This window comes from Carica papaya, chromosome 8 (genome assembly GCF_054855325.1).
Source record: "Carica papaya isolate Zhongbai chromosome 8, ASM5485532v1, whole genome shotgun sequence".
In the NCBI taxonomy this organism is placed as follows: Eukaryota; Viridiplantae; Streptophyta; class Magnoliopsida; order Brassicales; family Caricaceae; genus Carica; species Carica papaya.
Genome location: NC_142316.1, coordinates 16,352,724 through 16,369,698, shown reverse-complemented (window position 1 = coordinate 16,369,698; position 16,975 = coordinate 16,352,724). Strand labels below are relative to the sequence as shown.

The 16,975-nt window shown below is 46.7% G+C and overlaps 7 non-coding genes and 25 pseudogenes across 7 annotated transcripts; all 32 read left to right on the top strand.

The window, feature by feature from the left end:
* The first annotated feature begins 139 nt into the window (after positions 1 to 139).
* On the top strand, positions 140 to 258 carry LOC148243571 (5S ribosomal RNA). The gene has a single exon (XR_015815113.1). It is a non-coding gene; the product is annotated as a 5S ribosomal RNA (ribosomal RNA).
* Positions 259 to 463: 205 nt separating this feature from the next.
* LOC148243570 (5S ribosomal RNA) lies at positions 464 to 582 on the top strand (annotated as a pseudogene).
* A 500-nt stretch (positions 583 to 1,082) lies between these two features.
* LOC148243569 (5S ribosomal RNA) lies at positions 1,083 to 1,201 on the top strand (annotated as a pseudogene).
* Positions 1,202 to 1,408: 207 nt separating this feature from the next.
* On the top strand, positions 1,409 to 1,527 carry LOC148243568 (5S ribosomal RNA). The gene has a single exon (XR_015814734.1). It is a non-coding gene; the product is annotated as a 5S ribosomal RNA (ribosomal RNA).
* Positions 1,528 to 1,732: 205 nt separating this feature from the next.
* LOC148243567 (5S ribosomal RNA) lies at positions 1,733 to 1,851 on the top strand. The gene has a single exon (XR_015815680.1). It is a non-coding gene; the product is annotated as a 5S ribosomal RNA (ribosomal RNA).
* Positions 1,852 to 2,411: 560 nt separating this feature from the next.
* Positions 2,412 to 2,529, top strand: LOC148243566 (5S ribosomal RNA; annotated as a pseudogene).
* Positions 2,530 to 2,732: 203 nt separating this feature from the next.
* LOC148243565 (5S ribosomal RNA) lies at positions 2,733 to 2,851 on the top strand (annotated as a pseudogene).
* A 209-nt stretch (positions 2,852 to 3,060) lies between these two features.
* On the top strand, positions 3,061 to 3,179 carry LOC148243564 (5S ribosomal RNA). The gene has a single exon (XR_015815535.1). It is a non-coding gene; the product is annotated as a 5S ribosomal RNA (ribosomal RNA).
* A 206-nt stretch (positions 3,180 to 3,385) lies between these two features.
* LOC148243563 (5S ribosomal RNA) lies at positions 3,386 to 3,505 on the top strand (annotated as a pseudogene).
* A 205-nt stretch (positions 3,506 to 3,710) lies between these two features.
* On the top strand, positions 3,711 to 3,829 carry LOC148243562 (5S ribosomal RNA; annotated as a pseudogene).
* A 561-nt stretch (positions 3,830 to 4,390) lies between these two features.
* LOC148243561 (5S ribosomal RNA) lies at positions 4,391 to 4,508 on the top strand (annotated as a pseudogene).
* Positions 4,509 to 4,712: 204 nt separating this feature from the next.
* On the top strand, positions 4,713 to 4,831 carry LOC148243560 (5S ribosomal RNA; annotated as a pseudogene).
* A 206-nt stretch (positions 4,832 to 5,037) lies between these two features.
* Positions 5,038 to 5,156, top strand: LOC148243559 (5S ribosomal RNA). Its single transcript, XR_015815386.1, has one exon. It is a non-coding gene; the product is annotated as a 5S ribosomal RNA (ribosomal RNA).
* A 562-nt stretch (positions 5,157 to 5,718) lies between these two features.
* On the top strand, positions 5,719 to 5,837 carry LOC148243558 (5S ribosomal RNA; annotated as a pseudogene).
* Positions 5,838 to 6,399: 562 nt separating this feature from the next.
* LOC148243557 (5S ribosomal RNA) lies at positions 6,400 to 6,518 on the top strand (annotated as a pseudogene).
* Positions 6,519 to 7,082: 564 nt separating this feature from the next.
* On the top strand, positions 7,083 to 7,201 carry LOC148243556 (5S ribosomal RNA). Its single transcript, XR_015814943.1, has one exon. It is a non-coding gene; the product is annotated as a 5S ribosomal RNA (ribosomal RNA).
* A 559-nt stretch (positions 7,202 to 7,760) lies between these two features.
* On the top strand, positions 7,761 to 7,879 carry LOC148243555 (5S ribosomal RNA; annotated as a pseudogene).
* A 205-nt stretch (positions 7,880 to 8,084) lies between these two features.
* On the top strand, positions 8,085 to 8,203 carry LOC148243554 (5S ribosomal RNA; annotated as a pseudogene).
* A 561-nt stretch (positions 8,204 to 8,764) lies between these two features.
* Positions 8,765 to 8,882, top strand: LOC148243553 (5S ribosomal RNA; annotated as a pseudogene).
* A 204-nt stretch (positions 8,883 to 9,086) lies between these two features.
* Positions 9,087 to 9,205, top strand: LOC148243552 (5S ribosomal RNA; annotated as a pseudogene).
* Positions 9,206 to 9,414: 209 nt separating this feature from the next.
* On the top strand, positions 9,415 to 9,533 carry LOC148243551 (5S ribosomal RNA; annotated as a pseudogene).
* An 884-nt stretch (positions 9,534 to 10,417) lies between these two features.
* Positions 10,418 to 10,536, top strand: LOC148243550 (5S ribosomal RNA; annotated as a pseudogene).
* A 209-nt stretch (positions 10,537 to 10,745) lies between these two features.
* LOC148243549 (5S ribosomal RNA) lies at positions 10,746 to 10,864 on the top strand (annotated as a pseudogene).
* An 884-nt stretch (positions 10,865 to 11,748) lies between these two features.
* LOC148243548 (5S ribosomal RNA) lies at positions 11,749 to 11,867 on the top strand (annotated as a pseudogene).
* A 209-nt stretch (positions 11,868 to 12,076) lies between these two features.
* Positions 12,077 to 12,195, top strand: LOC148243547 (5S ribosomal RNA; annotated as a pseudogene).
* Positions 12,196 to 13,079: 884 nt separating this feature from the next.
* On the top strand, positions 13,080 to 13,198 carry LOC148243546 (5S ribosomal RNA; annotated as a pseudogene).
* Positions 13,199 to 13,407: 209 nt separating this feature from the next.
* LOC148243545 (5S ribosomal RNA) lies at positions 13,408 to 13,526 on the top strand (annotated as a pseudogene).
* A 1,244-nt stretch (positions 13,527 to 14,770) lies between these two features.
* Positions 14,771 to 14,889, top strand: LOC148243544 (5S ribosomal RNA; annotated as a pseudogene).
* A 205-nt stretch (positions 14,890 to 15,094) lies between these two features.
* On the top strand, positions 15,095 to 15,213 carry LOC148243543 (5S ribosomal RNA). The gene has a single exon (XR_015814313.1). It is a non-coding gene; the product is annotated as a 5S ribosomal RNA (ribosomal RNA).
* A 560-nt stretch (positions 15,214 to 15,773) lies between these two features.
* LOC148243542 (5S ribosomal RNA) lies at positions 15,774 to 15,892 on the top strand (annotated as a pseudogene).
* Positions 15,893 to 16,096: 204 nt separating this feature from the next.
* LOC148243541 (5S ribosomal RNA) lies at positions 16,097 to 16,215 on the top strand (annotated as a pseudogene).
* Positions 16,216 to 16,424: 209 nt separating this feature from the next.
* Positions 16,425 to 16,543, top strand: LOC148243540 (5S ribosomal RNA; annotated as a pseudogene).
* Positions 16,544 to 16,975: the final 432 nt, after the last annotated feature.

Here is a 16,975-nt window from a genome sequence, read left to right as displayed (position 1 = left end):
AATGTGATTCACGGCGCTGTAGCATTTTACTTTATATTAGAACGAGAGCGGGAGGTGCAGTGCGCACGCACAAGGAAACAAATGACGAGAGGGGGAAGAAAGGGGAATGAGTTTATGTATTTACAGTGTGAAATTAAACAGGTGCGATCATACCAGCATTAATGCACCGGATCCCATCAGAACTCCGCAGTGAAGTGTGCTTGGGCGAGATTAGTACTCGGATGGGTGACCTATTGGGAAGTCCTCGTGTCGCACCAATTTTTTTTCAGACGGGTCGTTAGACGGTACGCGCGTCTGGAACAAGGGTCCGTTGATTTATATGCAAAAGTGAGTCAAGAAGTAGGGGCATTTTAATCGATATTAGAACGAGAAGGGGAGGTGAAGTGTGAACGCACAAGGAAACAAATGACGGGAGGGGGAAGAAAGGAGAAGGAGTGTATGTATTTGCAGCGCGAAATTAAAGAGGTGCGATCATACCAGCACTAATGCAACGGATTCTATCAGAACTCCGTAGGTAAGGGTGCTTGGGCGAGAGTAGTACTAGCATGGGTTACCTCCTGCGAAGTTCTTATATTTCACCCATTTTCTTGTGGAGTCCTCGTCTTGCACCCATTTTAATCGATATTAAAACGAGAAAGAGAGGTGCAGTGTGAACGCACAAGGAAACAATTGATGGGAGGGGGAGGGAAGGAGAAGGAGTGTATGTATTTTCAGCACGAAATGAAACAGGTGCGATCATACCAGCACTAATGCAACGGATTCTATCAGAACTCCGTAGGTATGGGTGCTTGGGCGAGAGTAGTACAAGCATGGGTTACCTCCTGCGAAGTCCTTATATTTCACCCATTTTCTTGTGAAGTTCTCGTGTTGCACCCATTTTTTTTGCAGTTGATTATTTCGACGTTACGCGCGACTTGAATTATGGTCCTCAGGTTTATTCACAAATGTGAGTCACGGCGCCGTGGCATTTTACTTGATATTAGAACGAGAACGGAAGGTGCAGTGCGCACGCACAAGGAAACAAATGACGGGAGGGGGAACAAAGGGGAATGAGTGTATGTATTTGCAGCGCGAAATTAAACAGGTGCGATCATACCAGCACAAATGCACCGGATCCCATCAGAACTCCGCAGTTATGTGTGCTTTGGCGAAAGTAGTACAATGATGGGTTACTTCGTGGGAAGTTCTCGTGTTGCACCCATTTTTTTTTTCAGATGTGCCGTTCGACGTTACGCGCGACTTTAATTATGGTCCACAGATTTATTCACAAATGTGAGTCAAGAAGCAGGGGCATTTTAATCGATATTAGAACGAGAATGAGAGGTGAAGTGTGAACGCACAAGGAAACAAATGACCGGAGGGGGAAGAAAGGAGAAGGAGTGTATGTATTTGCAGCGCGAAATTAAACAGGTGCGATCATACCAGCACTAAAGCTCCGGATCCCATCAGAACTCCGCAGTTAAGTGTGCTTGGGCGAGGGTAGTACTCGGGTGGGTGACCTCTTGGGAAGTCCTCGTGTCGCACCAATTTTTTTTCAGACGGGTCATTCGACGTTACGCGCGACTGGAACTAGGGTCCGCTTGTTTATGGGCAAATGTGAGTCAAGAAGCAGGGGCATTTTAATCGATATTAGAACGAGAATGAGAGGTGAAGTGTGAACGCACAAGGAAACAAATGACCGGAGGGGGAAGAAAGGAGAAGGAGTGTATGTATTTGCAGCGCGAAATTAAACAGGTGCGATCATACCAGCACTAAAGCTCCGGATCCCATCAGAACTCCGCAGTTAAGTGTGCTTGGGCGAGGGTAGTACTCGGATGGGTGACCACTTGGGAAGCCTTCGTGTTGCACCTATTTTTTTTCGGATGGATTGTTCGACGTTACGCGCGAATGGAATTATAAACCACTGGTTCATTTGCAAAGGTGAGTCACGGTGCCGGGGCATATTACTTGATATTAGAACGAGAAAGAGAGATGTAGAGTGCACGCACAAGGAAACAAATGACGGGAGGGGGGATGGGAGGAGAAAAAGTGTATGTATTTGCAGTGCAGAATGAAACATGAGGGATCATACCAGCACTAATGCATGGATTCTATCAGAACTCCGCAGTTAAGGGTGCTTGGGCGAGAAAAGTACTCGGATGGGTGACCTCCTGCGAAGTCCTCATATTTCACCCATTTTCTTGGGAGGTCCTTGTGTTGCACCCATCTTTTTGCAGATGATTCTTTTGACGTTACGCGCGACTTGATTTATGGTCCGCAGGTTTATTCGCAAATGTGAGTCACAGCGCCGTGGCATTTTACTTGATATTAGAACGAGTACGGGAGGTGCAGTGCACACGCACAAGGAAACAAATGACGGGAGGTGGAATAAAAGAGAGGGAGTGTATGTATTTGAAGCGCAAAATTAAACAAGTGGCATCATACCAGCACTAATGCACTGGATCCCATCAGAACTCTACAGTTAAGCGTGCTTGGGCGAGAGTAGTACTCGGATGGGTGACCTCTTGGGAAGTCCTCGTATCGCAACAATTTTTTTGCAGATGGGTCGTTCGACGTTACACGCGACTGGAACTATGTTCTACTGGTTTATACGCAAATGTGAGTCAAGAATCAGGGGCATTTTAATCGATATTAGAACGAGAAGGAGAGGTGTAGTGTGAACGCACAAGGAAACAAATGATGGGAGGGGGGAGGGAAGAAGTAGTGTATGTATTTTCAGCACGAAATTAAATAGGTGCGGTCACACCAGCACAAATGCACCGCATCCCATCAGAACTCCGCAGTTAAGTGTGCTTTGGCGAAAGTAGTACAATGATGGGTTACCTCATGGGAAGTTCTCGTATTGCACCCATTTTCTTTTTTTCAGATGTGCCGTTCGACGTTACTCGCGACTTTAATTATGGTCCACAGATTTATTCGCAAATGTGAGTCACGGCGCCGTGGCATTTTACTTGATATTTGAACGAGAACGAGAGGTGCAGTGCGCACGCACAAGGAAACAAATGACGGGAAGGGGAAGAAAGGATAAGGAGTTTATGTATTTGCAGCGCGAAATTAAACAGGTGCGATCATACCAGCACTAATGCACCGGATCCCATCAGAACTCCGCAGTTAAGTGTGCTTGGGCGAGAGTAGTACTCGGATTGGAGACCTCCTGGGAAATCCTCGTGTCGCACTAATTTTTTTTTCAGATGGGTCGATCGACGTTACGTGCGACTGGAACTAGGGTCCACCGGTTTATACGCAAATGTGAGTCAAGAAGCAGGGGCATTTTAATCGATATTAGAACAAGAAAGAGAGATGCAGAGTGCACGCACAAGGAAACAAATGACGGGAGAGGGGTGGAGGGAGAAAAAGTGTATGTATTTGCAGCGCAGAATGAAACATGAGCAATCATACCAGCACCAATGCAACGGATTCTATCAGAACTCCGCAAGTTAAGGGTGCTTGGGCGAGATTAGTACTCGGATGGGTGACCTCCTGGGAAGTCCTCGTGTCGCACCAATTTTTTTTCAGACGGGTCTTTCGACGTCAGGCGCGTCGGGAACTAGGGTCCGCTGGTTTATACGTAAATGTGAGTCAATAAGCAGGGACATTTTAATCGATATTAGAACGAGAATGAGAGGTGAAGTGTTAATGCACAAGGAAACAAATGACGGGAGGGGGAAGAAAGGAGAAGGAGTGTATGTATTTGCAGCGGGAAATTAAACAGGTGCGATCATACCAGCACTAAAGCCCCGTCTCCCATCAGAACTCCGCAGTTAAGTGTGCTAGGGTGAGAGTAGTACTCAGATGGGTGACCACTTTGGAAGCCCTCGTGTTGTACCTATTTTTTTTCGGATGGGTTGTTCGACGTTACGCGCGAATGGAATTATAAACCGCTGGTTCATTTGCAAAGGTGAGTCACGGTGCCGGGGCACATTACTTTATATTAGAACGAGAAAGAGAGATGCAGAGTGCACGCAAAAGGAAACAAATGACGGGAGGGGGGATGGGAGGAGAAAGAGTGCATGTATTTGCAGTGCAGAATGAAACATGAGGGATCATGCCAGCACTAATGCAATGGATTCTATCAGAACTCCGCAGTTAAGGGTGCTTGGGCGAGAAAAGTACTCGGATGGGTGACCTCATGCAAAGTCTTTATATTTCACCCATTTTCTTGGTAGGTCCTCGTGTTGAACCCATCTTTTTGTAGATGATTCTTTCGACGTTACGCGCGACTTGATTTATGGTCCGCAGGTTTATTCGCAAATGTGAGTCACGGCACCGTGGTATTTTACTTGATATTAAAACGAGTACGGGAGGTGCAGTGCGCACGCACATGGAAACAAATGACGGGAGGAGGAAAAAAAGAGAAGGAGTGTATGTATTTGAAGCGCAAAATTAAACAAGTGGCATCATACCAGCACTAATGCACTGGATCCCATCAGAACTCTGCAGTTAAGTGTGCTTGGGCGAGTGTAGTACTCGGATGGGTGACCTCTTGGGAAGTCCTTGTATCGCAACCATTTTTTTTCAGATGGGTCGTTCGACGTTACGCGCGACTGGAACTATGGTCTGCTGGTTTATACGCAAATGTGAGTCAAGAATCAGGGGCATTTTAATCGATATTAGAACGAGAATGAGAGGTGCAGTGTGAACGCACAAGGAAACAAATGATGGGAGGGGGGGAGGGAAGATGGTGTGTATGTATTTTCAGCACGAAATTAAACATGTGCGGTCACACCAGCACAAATGCACCAGATCCCATAAGAACTCCGCAGTTATGTGTGCTTTGGCGAAAGTAGTACAATGATGGGTTACCTCCTGGGAAGTTCTCGTGTTGCACCCATTTTTTTTTCAGATGTGCCGTTCGACATTACGCGCGACTTTAATTATGGTCCGCAGATTTATTCGCCAATGTGAGTCACGGCGCCGTGGCATTTTACCTGATATTTGAACGAGAACGAGAGGTGCAGTGCGCACGCCCAAGGAAACAAATGACGGGAAGGGGAAGAATGGAGAAGGAGTGTATGTATTTACAGCGCGAAATGAAACTGGTGCGATCATACCAGCACTAATGCATCGGATCCCAGTAGAACTCCGCAGTTAAGTGTGCTTGGGCGAGAGAAGTACTCGGATGGGTGACCTCCTGGGAAGTCCACGTGTCGCACTAATTTTTTTTTCAGACAGGTCGTACGACGTTACGCGCGACTGGAACTAGGGTCCGCTGGTTTATACACAAATGTGAGTCAAGAAGCAGGGGCATTTTAATCGATATTAGAACGAGAATGAGAGGTGCATTGTGCACGCACATGGAAACAAATGACGGGAGGGGGGATGGAGGGAGAAAATGTGTATGTATTTGCAGCGCAGAATGAAACATGAGCAATCATACCAGCACCAATGCAACGGATTCTATCAGAACTCCGCAGGTTAACGGTGCTTGGGCGAAAGAAGCACTAGGATGGGTGACCTCCTGCGAAGTCCTTATATTTCACCCATTTTCTTAGGAAGTCCTCGTGTTGCACCCATTTTTTTGCAGATGATTCTTTCGACGATACGCGCGACTTGAATTATGGTCTTCAGGTTTATTTGCAAATGTGAGTCACGGCATCGTAGCATTTTACTTGATATTAGAACGAGCACGGGAGGTGCAGTGCACCCGCACAAGGAAACAAATGACGGGAGGGGGAAGAAAGGAGAAGGAGTTTATGTATTTGCAGCGCGGAATTAAATGGGTGCGATCATACCAGCACTAATGCACCGGATCCCATCAGAACTCTGCAGTTAAGTGTGCTTGGGCGAGAGTAGTACTCAGATGGGAGACCTCCAGGGAAGTCCTTGTCTCTCATTAATTTTTTTTTCAGACGGGTCGTTCGACGTTACGCGCGACTGGAACTAGGGTCCGCTGGTTTATAGGCAAATGTGAGTCAAGAAGCAGGGGCATTTTAATCCATATTAGAACGAGAAGGAGAGGTGCAGTGTGAACGCACAAGGAAACAATTAATGGGAGGGGGAGGGAAGGAGAAGGAGTGTATGTATTTTCAGCACGAAATGAAACAGGTGCGATCATACCAGCACTAATGGAACGGATTCTATCAGAACACCGTAGGTAAGGGTGTTTGGGCGAGAGTAGTACTAGCGTGGGTTACCTCCTGCGAAGTCCTTATATTTCACCCATTTTCTGGTGAAGTTCTCGTGTTGCACCCATTTTCTTTTCTTCAGATGTGCCGTTCGACGTTACGCGCGACTTTAATTATGGTCCGCAGATTTATTCGCAAATGTGAGTCACGGCGCCGTGGCATTTTACTTAATATTTGAACGAGAACGAGAGGTGCAGTGCGCACGCACAAGGAAACAAATGAGGGGAGGGGGAAGAAAGGAGAAGGATTTTATGTATTTGCGGCATGAAAAATTAGGTGCGATCATACCATCACTAATGCACCGGATCCAATCAGAACTCCGCAGTTAAGTGTGCTTGGGCGGGAGTAGTACTCGTATGGGTGACCTCCTGGGAAGTCCTCGTGTCGCACTAATTTTTTTTTTCAGACTGTTCGTTCGACGTTACGCGCGACTGGAACTAGGGTCCACTGATTTATACGCAAATGTGAGTCAAGAAGCAGGGGCATTTTAATGGATATTAGAACGAGAAGGAGAGATGCAGAGTGCACGCACAAGGAAACAAATAACGGGAGGAGGGATGGAGGGAGAAAAAGTGTATGTATTTTAAAGATCAGAATGAAACATGAGCAATCATACCAGTACCAATGCAACGGATTCTATCAGAACTCCGCATGTTAAGGGTGCTTGGGCGAGAGTAGTACTAGCATGGGTTACCTCCTGCGAAGTCCTTATATTTCACCCATTTTCTTGTGAAGTCCTCGTGTTGCACCCATTTTTTTGCAGATGATTCTTTCGACGTTACGCGCGACTTGAATTATAGGCCTCAGGTCTATTCGCAAATGTGAGTCACGGCACCGTAGTATTTTACTTGATATTAGAACGAGCACGGGAGGTGCAGTGCCCACGCACAAGGAAACAATTGACGGGAGGGGGAAGAAAGGAGAAGGAGTTTATATATTTGCAGCGCGAAATTAAACGGGTGCGATCATACCAGCACTATTGCACTGGATCCCATCAGAACTCCGCAGTTAAGTGTGCTTGGGCGAGGGTAGTACTCGGATGGGTGACCTCTTGGGAAATCCTTGTGTTGCACCAATTTTTTTTTCAGACGGGTCGTTCGACATTACGCGCGACTGGAACTATGGTCCGCTGGTTTATACGCAAATGTGGGTCAAGAATCAGGGGTATTTTAATCGATATTAGAAGGAAAAGGAGAGGTGCAGTGTGAACGCACAAGGAAACAAATAATGGGAGGGGGGGAGGGAAGAAGGAGTGTATGTATTTTCAGCGGGAAATTAAACAGGTGCGGTCATACCAGCACTAATGCATCGGATTCTATCAGAACTCCGTAGGTAAGGGTGCTTGAGCGAGAGTAGTACTAGCATGGGTTACCTCCTGCGAAGTCCTTATATTTCACCCATTTTCTTAGGAAGTCCTCGTGTTGCACCCATTTTTTTGCAGATGATTCTTTCGACGTTATGCGCGACTTGAATTATGGTCCTCAGGTTTATTCGCAAATGTGAGTCACGGCGTTGTAGCATTTTACTTGATATTAGAACGAGAACGGGAGGTACAGTGCGCACGCACAAGGAAACAAATGACGGGAGGGGGAAGAAAGGGGAATGAGTTTATGTATTTGCAGCGCAAAATTAAACGAGTGCAATCATACCAGCACTAATGCACCGGATCCAATCAGAACTCCGCAGTGAAGTGTGCTTGGGCGAGATTAGTACTCGGATGGGTGACCTTCTGGGAAGTCCTCGTGTCGTACCAATTTTTTTTCAGACGGGTAGTTCGACTTTACGCGCGTCTGGAACTAGGGTCCGCTGGTTTATACGCAAATGTGAGTCAAGATGCAGGGGCATTTTAATCGATATTAGAACGAGAATGAGAGGTGAAGTGTGAACGCACAAGGAAACAAATGACAGGAGGGGGAAGAAAGGAGAAGGAGTGTATGTATTTGCAGCGCAAAAGAAAACAGGTGTGATCATACCAGCACTAAAGCTCCGGATCCCATCATAACTCTGCTGTTAAGTGTGCTTGGGCGAGCATAGTACTCGAATGGGTGACCACTTGGGAAGCCCTCGTGTTGCACCTATTTTTTTTCGGATGGGTTGTTAGACGTTACGCGCGAATAGAATTATAAACCGCTGGTTCATTTGCAAAGATGAGTCACGGTGCCGGGGTATATTACTTGATATTAGAACGAGAAAGAGAAATGCAGAGTGCACGCACAAGGAAACAAATGACGGGAGGGGGGATGGGAGGAGAAAGAGTGTATGTATTTGCAGTGCAGAATGAAACATGAGGGATCATACCAGCACTAATGCAATGGATTCTATCAGACCTCCGAAGTTAAGGGTGCTTGGGCGAGAAAAGTACTCGGATGGGTGACCTCCTGCGAAGTCCTTATATTTCACCCATTTTCTTGGGAGGTCCTCGTGTTGCTCCAATCTTTTTGCAGATGATTCTTTCGACTTTACGCGCGACTTGATTTATGGTCCGCAGGTTTATTCGCAAATGTGAGTCACGGCGCCGTGGCATTTTACTTGATATTAGAACGAGTACGGGAGGTGCAGTGCGCACGCACAAGGAAACAAATGACGGAAGGAGGAAGAATAGAGAAGGAGTGTAGGTATTTAAAGTGCAAAATTAAACAAGTGGCATCATGCCAGCACTAATGCACTGGATCCCATCAGAACTCTGCAGTTAAGTGTGTTTGGGCGAGAGTAGTACTCGGATGGGTGACCTCTTGGGAAGTCCTCGTATCGCAACAATTTTTTTTCAGATTGGTCGTTCGACGTTACGCGCGACTGGAACTATGGTCCGCTGGTTTATACGCAAATGTGAGTCAAGAATCACGGGCATTTTAATCGATATTCGAACGAGAAGGAGAGGTGCAGTGTGAATGCACAAGGAAACAAATGATGGGAGGGGGGGAGGGAAGAATGAGTGTATGTATTTTCATCATGAAATTAAACTGGTGCGGTCACACCAGCACTAGTGCACCGGATCCCATCAGAACTCCGCAGTTAAGTGTGCTTTGGCGAAAGTAGTACAATGATGGGTTACCTCCTGGGAAGTTCTCGTGTTGCACCCATTTTCTTTTTTTAAGATGTGCCGTTCGACGTTACGCGCGACTTTAATTATGGTCCGCAGATTTATTCTCAAATGTGAGTCACGGCGCCGTGGCATTTTACTTGATATTTGAACGAGAACGAGAGGTGCAGTGCGCACGCACAAGGAAACAAATGATGGGAGGGGGAAGAAAGGAGAAGGAGTGTATGTATCTGCAACGCGAAATTAAACAGGTGCGATCATACCAGCACTACATCCCCGGATCCCATCAGAACTCCGCAGTTAAGTGTGCTTGGGCGAGAGTAGTACTCGGAATGGTGACCACCTGGGAAGCCCTCGTGTTGCACCTATTTTTTTTCGGATGGGTTGTTCGACGTTACGCGCGAAGGGAATTATAAACCGCTGGTTCATTTGCAAAGGTGAGTCACGGTGCCAGGGCATATTACTTGATATTAGAACGAGAAAGAGAGATGCAGAGTGCACGCACAAGGAAACAAATGATGGGAGGGGGGATGGGAGGAGAAAGAGTGTATGTATTTGCAGTGCAGAATGAAACATGAGGGATCATACCAGCACTAATGCAACGGATTCTATCAGAACACCGCAGTTAAGGGTGCTTGGGCGAGAAAAGTACTCGGATGGGTGACCTCCTGCGAAGTCCTTATAATTTCACCCATTTTCTTGGGAGGTCCTCGTGTTGCACCCATCTTTTTACAGATGATTCTTTCGACGTTACGCGCGACTTGATTTATGGTCCGCAGGTTTATTCGCAAATGTGAGTCACGGCGCCGTGGCATTTTACTTGATATTTGAACGAGTACGGGAGGTGCAGTGCGCACGCACAAGGAAACAAATGACGGGAGGAGGAAGAAAAGAGAAGGAGTGTATCTATTTGAAGTGCAAAATTAAACAAGTGGCATCATACCAGCGCTAATGCATTGGATCCCATCAGAACCCTGCAGTTAAGTGTGCTTGGGCGAGAGTAGTACTCGGATGGATGACCTCTTGGGAAGTCCTCGTATCGCAACAATTTTTTTTCGGATTGGTCGTTCGACGTTACGCGCGACTGGAACTATGGTCCGCTGGTTTATACGCAAATGTGAGTCAAGAATCACGGGCATTTTAATCGATATTTGAATGAGAAGGAGAGGTGCAGTGTGAATGCACAAGGAAACAAATGATGGGAGGGGGGGAGGGAAGAATGAGTGTATGTATTTTCATCATGAAATTAAACTGGTGCGGTCACACCAGCACTAGTGCACCGGATCCCATCAGAACTCCGCAGTTAAGTGTGCTTTGGCGAAAGTAGTACAATGATGGGTTACCTCCTGGGAAGTTCTCGTGTTGCACCCATTTTCTTTTTTTCAGATGTGCCGTTCGACGTTACGCGCGACTTTAATTATGGTCCGCAGATTTATTCTCAAATGTGAGTCACGGCGCCGTGGTATTTTACTTGATATTTGAACGAGAACGAGAGGTGCAGTGCGCACGCACAAGGAAACAAATGATGGGAGGGGGAAGAAAGGAGAAGGAGTGTATGTATCTGCAGCGCGAAATTAAACAGGTGCGATCATACCAGCACTACAGCCCCGGATGCCATCAGAACTCCGCAGTTAAGTGTGCTTGGGCGAGAGTAGTACTCGGAATGGTGACCACCTGGGAAGCCCTCGTGTTGCACCTATTTTTTTTCGGATGGGTTGTTCGACGTTACGCGCGAAGGGAATTATAAACCGCTGGTTCATTTGCAAAGGTGATTCACGGTGCCAGGGCATATTACTTGATATTAGAACGAGAAAGAGAGATGCAGAGTGCACGCACAAGGAAACAAATGACGGGAGGGGTGATGGGAGGAGAAAGAGTGTATGTATTTGCAGTGCAGAATGAAACATGAGGGATCATACCAGCACTAATGCAACGGATTCTATCAGAACACCGCAGTTAAGGGTGCTTGGGCGAGAAAAGTACTCGGATGGGTGACCTCCTGCGAAGTCCTTATAATTTCACCCATTTTCTTGGGAGGTCCTCGTGTTGCACCCATCTTTTTACAGATGATTCTTTCGACGTTACGCGCGACTTGATTTATGGTCCGCAGGTTTATTCACAAATGTGAGTCACGGCGCCGTGGCATTTTACTTGATATTTGAACGAGTACGGGAGGTGCAGTGCGCACGCACAAGGAAACAAATGACGGGAGGAGGAAGAAAAGAGAAGGAGTGTATCTATTTGAAGTGCAAAATTAAACAAGTGGCATCATACCAGCGCTAATGCATTGGATCCCATCAGAACCCTGCAGTTAAGTGTGCTTGGGCGAGAGTAGTACTCGGATGGATGACCTCTTGGGAAGTCCTCGTATCGCAACAATTTTTTTTCGGATTGGTCGTTCGACGTTACGCGCGACTGGAACTATGGTCCGCTGGTTTATACGCAAATGTGAGTCAAGAATCACGGGCATTTTAATCGATATTCGAATGAGAAGGAGAGGTGCAGTGTGAATGCACAAGGAAACAAATGATGGGAGGGGGGGAGGGAAGAATGAGTGTATGTATTTTCATCATGAAATTAAACTGGTCCGGTCACACCAGCACTAGTGCACCGGATCCCATCAGAACTCCGCAGTTAAGTGTGCTTTGGCGAAAGTAGTACAATGATGGGTTACCTCCTGGGAAGTTCTCGTGTTGCACCCATTTTCTTTTTTTCAGATGTGCCGTTCGACGTTACGCGCGACTTTAATTATGGTCCGCAGATTTATTCTCAAATGTGAGTCACGGCGCCGTGGTATTTTACTTGATATTTGAACGAGAACGAGAGGTGCAGTGCGCACGCACAAGGAAACAAATGATGGGAGGGGGAAGAAAGGAGAAGGAGTGTATGTATCTGCAGCGCGAAATTAAACAGGTGCGATCATACCAGCACTACAGCCCCGGATCCCATCAGAACTCCGCAGTTAAGTGTGCTTGGGCGAGAGTAGTACTCGGAATGGTGACCACCTGGGAAGCCCTCGTGTTGCACCTATTTTTTTTCGGATGGGTTGTTCGACGTTACGCGCGAAGGGAATTATAAACCGCTGGTTCATTTGCAAAGGTGAGTCACGGTGCCAGGGCATATTACTTGATATTAGAACGAGAAAGAGAGATGCAGAGTGCACGCACAAGGAAACAAATGACGGGATGGGGGATGGGAGGAGAAAGAGTGTATGTATTTGCAGTGCAGAATGAAACATGAGGGATCATACCAGCACTAATGCAACGGATTCTATCAGAACACCGCAGTTAAGGGTGCTTGGGCGAGAAAAGTACTCGGATGGGTGACCTCCTGCGAAGTCCTTATAATTTCACCCATTTTCTTAGGAGGTCCTCGTGTTGCACCCATCTTTTTACAGATGATTCTTTTGACGTTTCGCGCGACTTGATTTATGGTCCGCAGGTTTATTCGCAAATGTGAGTCACGGCGCCGTTGCATTTTACTTGATATTTGAACGAGTACGGGAGGTGCAGTGCGCACGCACAAGGAAACAAATGACGGGAGGAGGAAGAAAAGAGAAGGAGTGTATCTATTTGAAGTGCAAAATTAAACAAGTGGCATCATACCAGCGCTAATGCATTGGATCCCATCAGAACCCTGCAGTTCAGTGTGCATGGGCGAGAGTAGTACTCGGATGGATGACCTCTTGGGAAGTCCTCGTATCGCAACAATTTTTTTTCAGATGGGTCGTTCGACGTTACGCGCGATTGGAACTATGGTCCGCTCGTTTATACGCAAATGTTAGTCAAGAATCAGGGGCATTTTAATCGATATTAAAACGAGAAGGAGAGGTGCAGTGCGAACGCACAAGGAAACAAATGATGGGAGGGGGGGAGGGAAGAAGGAGTGCATGTATTTTCAGCACGAAATTAAACTGGTGCGGTCACACCAGCACAAATGCACCGGATCCCATCAGAACTCCGCAGTTAAGTGTGCTTTGGCGAAAGTAGTACAATGATGGGTTACCTCCTGGGAAGTTCTCGTGTCGCACCCATTTTCTTTTTTTCAGATGTGCCGTTCGACGTTACGCGCGACTTTAATTATGGTCCGCAGATTTATTCGCAAATGTGAGTTACGGCGCCGTGGCATTTTACTTAATATTTGAACGAGAACGAGAGGTGCAGTGCGCACGCACAAGGAAACAAATGATGGGAGGGGGAAGAAAGGAGAAGGAGTGTATGTATATGCAGCGCGAAATTAAACAGGTGCGATCATACCAGCACTACAGCCCCGGATCCCATCAGAACTCCGCAGTTAAGTGTGCTTGGGCGAGAGTAGTACTCAGATCGGTGACCACCTGGGAAGCCCTCGTGTTGCACCTATTTTTTTTCGGATGGGTTGTTCGACGTTACGCGCGAAGGGAATTATAAACCGCTGGTTCATTTGCAAAGGTGAGTCACGGTGCCAGGGCATATTACTTGATATTAGAACGAGAAAGAGAGATGCAGAGTGCACGCACAAGGAAACAAATGACGGGAGGGGGGATGGGAGGAGAATGAGTGTATGTATTTGCAGTGCAGAATGAAACATGAGGGATCATACCAGTACTAATGCAACGGATTCTATCAGAACACCGCAGTTAAGGGTGCTTGGGCGAGAAAAGTACTCGGATGGGTGACCTCCTGCGAAGTCCTTATAATTTCACCCATTTTCTTGGGAGGTCCTTGTGTTGCACCCATCTTTTTGTAGATGATTCTTTCGACGTTACGCGCGACTTGATTTATGGTCCGCAGATTTATTCACAAATGTGAGTCACGGCGCCGTGGCATTTTACTTGATATTAGAACGAGTACAGAAGGTGCAGTGCGCACGTACAAGGAAACAAATGACGGGATGAGGAAAAAAAGAGAATGAGTGTATATATTTGAAGTGCAAAATTTTAACAAGTGGCATCATACCAGCACTACTGCACTGGATCCCATCAGAACTCTGCAGTTGAGTGTGCTTGGGTGAGAGTAGTACTCGGATGGGTGACTTCCTGGGAAGTCCTTGTGTCACACTAATTTTTTTTTTCAGACGGGTCGTTCGAGGTTACGCGCGACTGGAACTAGGGTCCACTGGTTTATACGCAAATGTGAGTCAAGAAGCAGGGGCATTTTAATCGATAATAGAACGAGAAGGAGAGATGCAGAGTGCACGCACAAGGAAACAAATGACGGGAGGGGGGATGGAGGGAGAAAAAGTGTATGTATTTGCAGCGCAGAATGAAACATGAGCAATCATACCAGCACCAATGCGACGGATTCTATCAGAACTCCGCAAGTTAAGGGTGCTTCGGCGAGAGTAGCTCTAGGATGGGTGACCTCCTGTGAAGTCCTTATATTTCACCCATTTTCTTAGGAAGTCCTCGTGTTGCACCTATTTTTTTGCAGATGATTCTTTCGACGATACGCGCAACTTGAATTATGGTCCTCAGCTTTATTCGCAAATGTGAGTCACGGCACCGTAGCATTTTACTTGATATTAGAACGAGCACGGGAGGTGCAGTGCGCACGCACAAGGAAACAAATGACGGGAGGGGGAAGAAAGGAGAAAGAGTTTATGTATTTGCAGCGTGGTATTAAAAGGGTGCAATCAAACCAGCACTAATGTACCGGATCCCATCAGAACTCCGCAGTTAAGTGTGCTTGGGCGAGAGTAGTACTCGGATGGGTGACCTCCTGGGAAGTCCTCGTGTCGCACAAATTTTTTTTCAGACGGGTCGTTCGGCATTACGCGCGTCTGGAACTAGGGTCCGGTGGTTTATACGCAAAGGTGAGTCAAGAAGCAGGGGCATTTTAATCGATATTAGAACGAGAATAAGAGGTGAAGTGTGAACGCACAAGGAAACAAATGACGGGAGGGGGAAGAAAGGAGAAGGAGTGTATGTATTTGCAGCGCGAAATTAAACAGGTGCGATCACACCAGCACTAAAGCTCCGGATCCCATCAGAACTCCGCAGTTAAGTGTGCTTGGGCGAGAGTAGTACTCGGATGGGTGACCACTTGAGAAGCCCTCGTGTTGCACCTATTTTTTTTCGAATGGGTTCTCCGACGTTACGCGCGAATGGAATTATAAACCGTCGGTTCATTTGCAAAGGTGAGTCACAGTGCCGGGGCATATTACTTGATATTAGAACGAGAAAGAGAGATGCAGAGTGCACGCACAAGGAAACAAATGACGGGAGGGGGGATGGAAGGAGAAAAAGTGTATGTATTTGCAGTGCAGAATGAAACATGAGGGATCATACCAGTACTAATGCAACGGATTCTATCAGAACTCCGCAGTTAAGGGTGCTTGGGTGAAAAAAGTACTCGGATGGGTGACCTCCTGCGAAGTCCTTATATTTCACCCATTTTCTTGGGAGGTCCTCGTGTTGCGCCCGTCTTTTTGCAGATGATTCTTTTGACGTTATGCGCGAATTGATTTATGGTCCGCAGGTTTATTCGCAAATGTGAGTCACGGCGCCGTGGCATTTTACTTGATATTAGAACGAGTACGGGAGGTGCAGTGCGCACACACAAGGAAACAAATGACAGGATGAGGAAGAAAAGAAAAGGAGTGTAGGTATTTGAAGCGCAAAATTAAACAAGTGGCATCATACCAGCACTAATGCACTGGATCCCATCAGAACTCTGCAGTTAATTGTGCTTGGGCGAGAGTAGTACTCGGATTGGTGACCACCTGGGAAGTCCTCGTGTCGCACCAATTTTTTTTCAGACGGGTCGTTCAACGTTACGCACGACTGGAACTATGGTCCGCTGGTTTATACGCAATTGTGAGTCAAGAATCAGGGACATTTTAATTGATATTAGAACGAGAAGGAGAGGTGCAGTGTGAACGCACAAGGAAACAAATGATGGGAGGGGGGGAGGGAAGAAGGAGTGTATGTATTTTCAGCACGAAATTAAATAGGTGCGGTCACACCAGCACAAATGCACCGGATCCCATCAGAACTCCGCAGTTAAGTGTGCTTTGGTGAAAGTAGTACAATGATGGGTTACCTCCTGGAAAGTTCTCGTGTTGCACCCATTTTCTTTTTTTCGGATGTGCCATTCGACGTTACGCGCGACTTTAATTATGGTCCGCAGATTTATTCGCAAATGTGAGTCACGGCGCTGTGGTATTTTACTTTATATTTGAACGAGAACGAGAGGTGCAGTGCGCTCGCACAAGGAAACAAATGACGGGAGGGGGAAGAAAGGAGAAGGAGTTTATGTATTTGCAACGCGGAATTAAACGGGTGTGGTCACACCAGCACTAATGCACCGGATCCCATCAGAACTCCGCAGTTAAGTGTGTTTGGGCGAGAGTTGTACTCGGATGGGTGACCTCTTGGGAAGTCCTCGTGTCGCACCAATTTTTTTTCAGACGGGTCGTTTGACGTTACGCGCGACTTGAACTATAATCCGCTGGTTTATACGCAAATGTGAGTCAAGAATCTGTAGTATTTTAATCGATATTAGAACGAAAAGGAGAGGTGCAGTGTGAATGCACAAGGAAACAAATGATGGGAGGGGGGGAGGGAAGAAGGAGTGTATGTATTTTCAGCACAAAATTAAACAGGTGCCGTCACACCAGCACAAATACAACCGATCCAATCATAACTCCGCAGTTAAGTGTGCTTGGGCGAGAGTAGTACTCGGATGGGTGACCACTTGGAAAGTTCTCGTGTTGCACCCATTTTTTTGCAGATGATTCTTTCGACGTTACGCGCGACTTGAATTTTGGTCCTCAGGTTTATTCGCAAATGTGAGTCACGGCGTCGTAACATTTTACTTGATATTAAAAT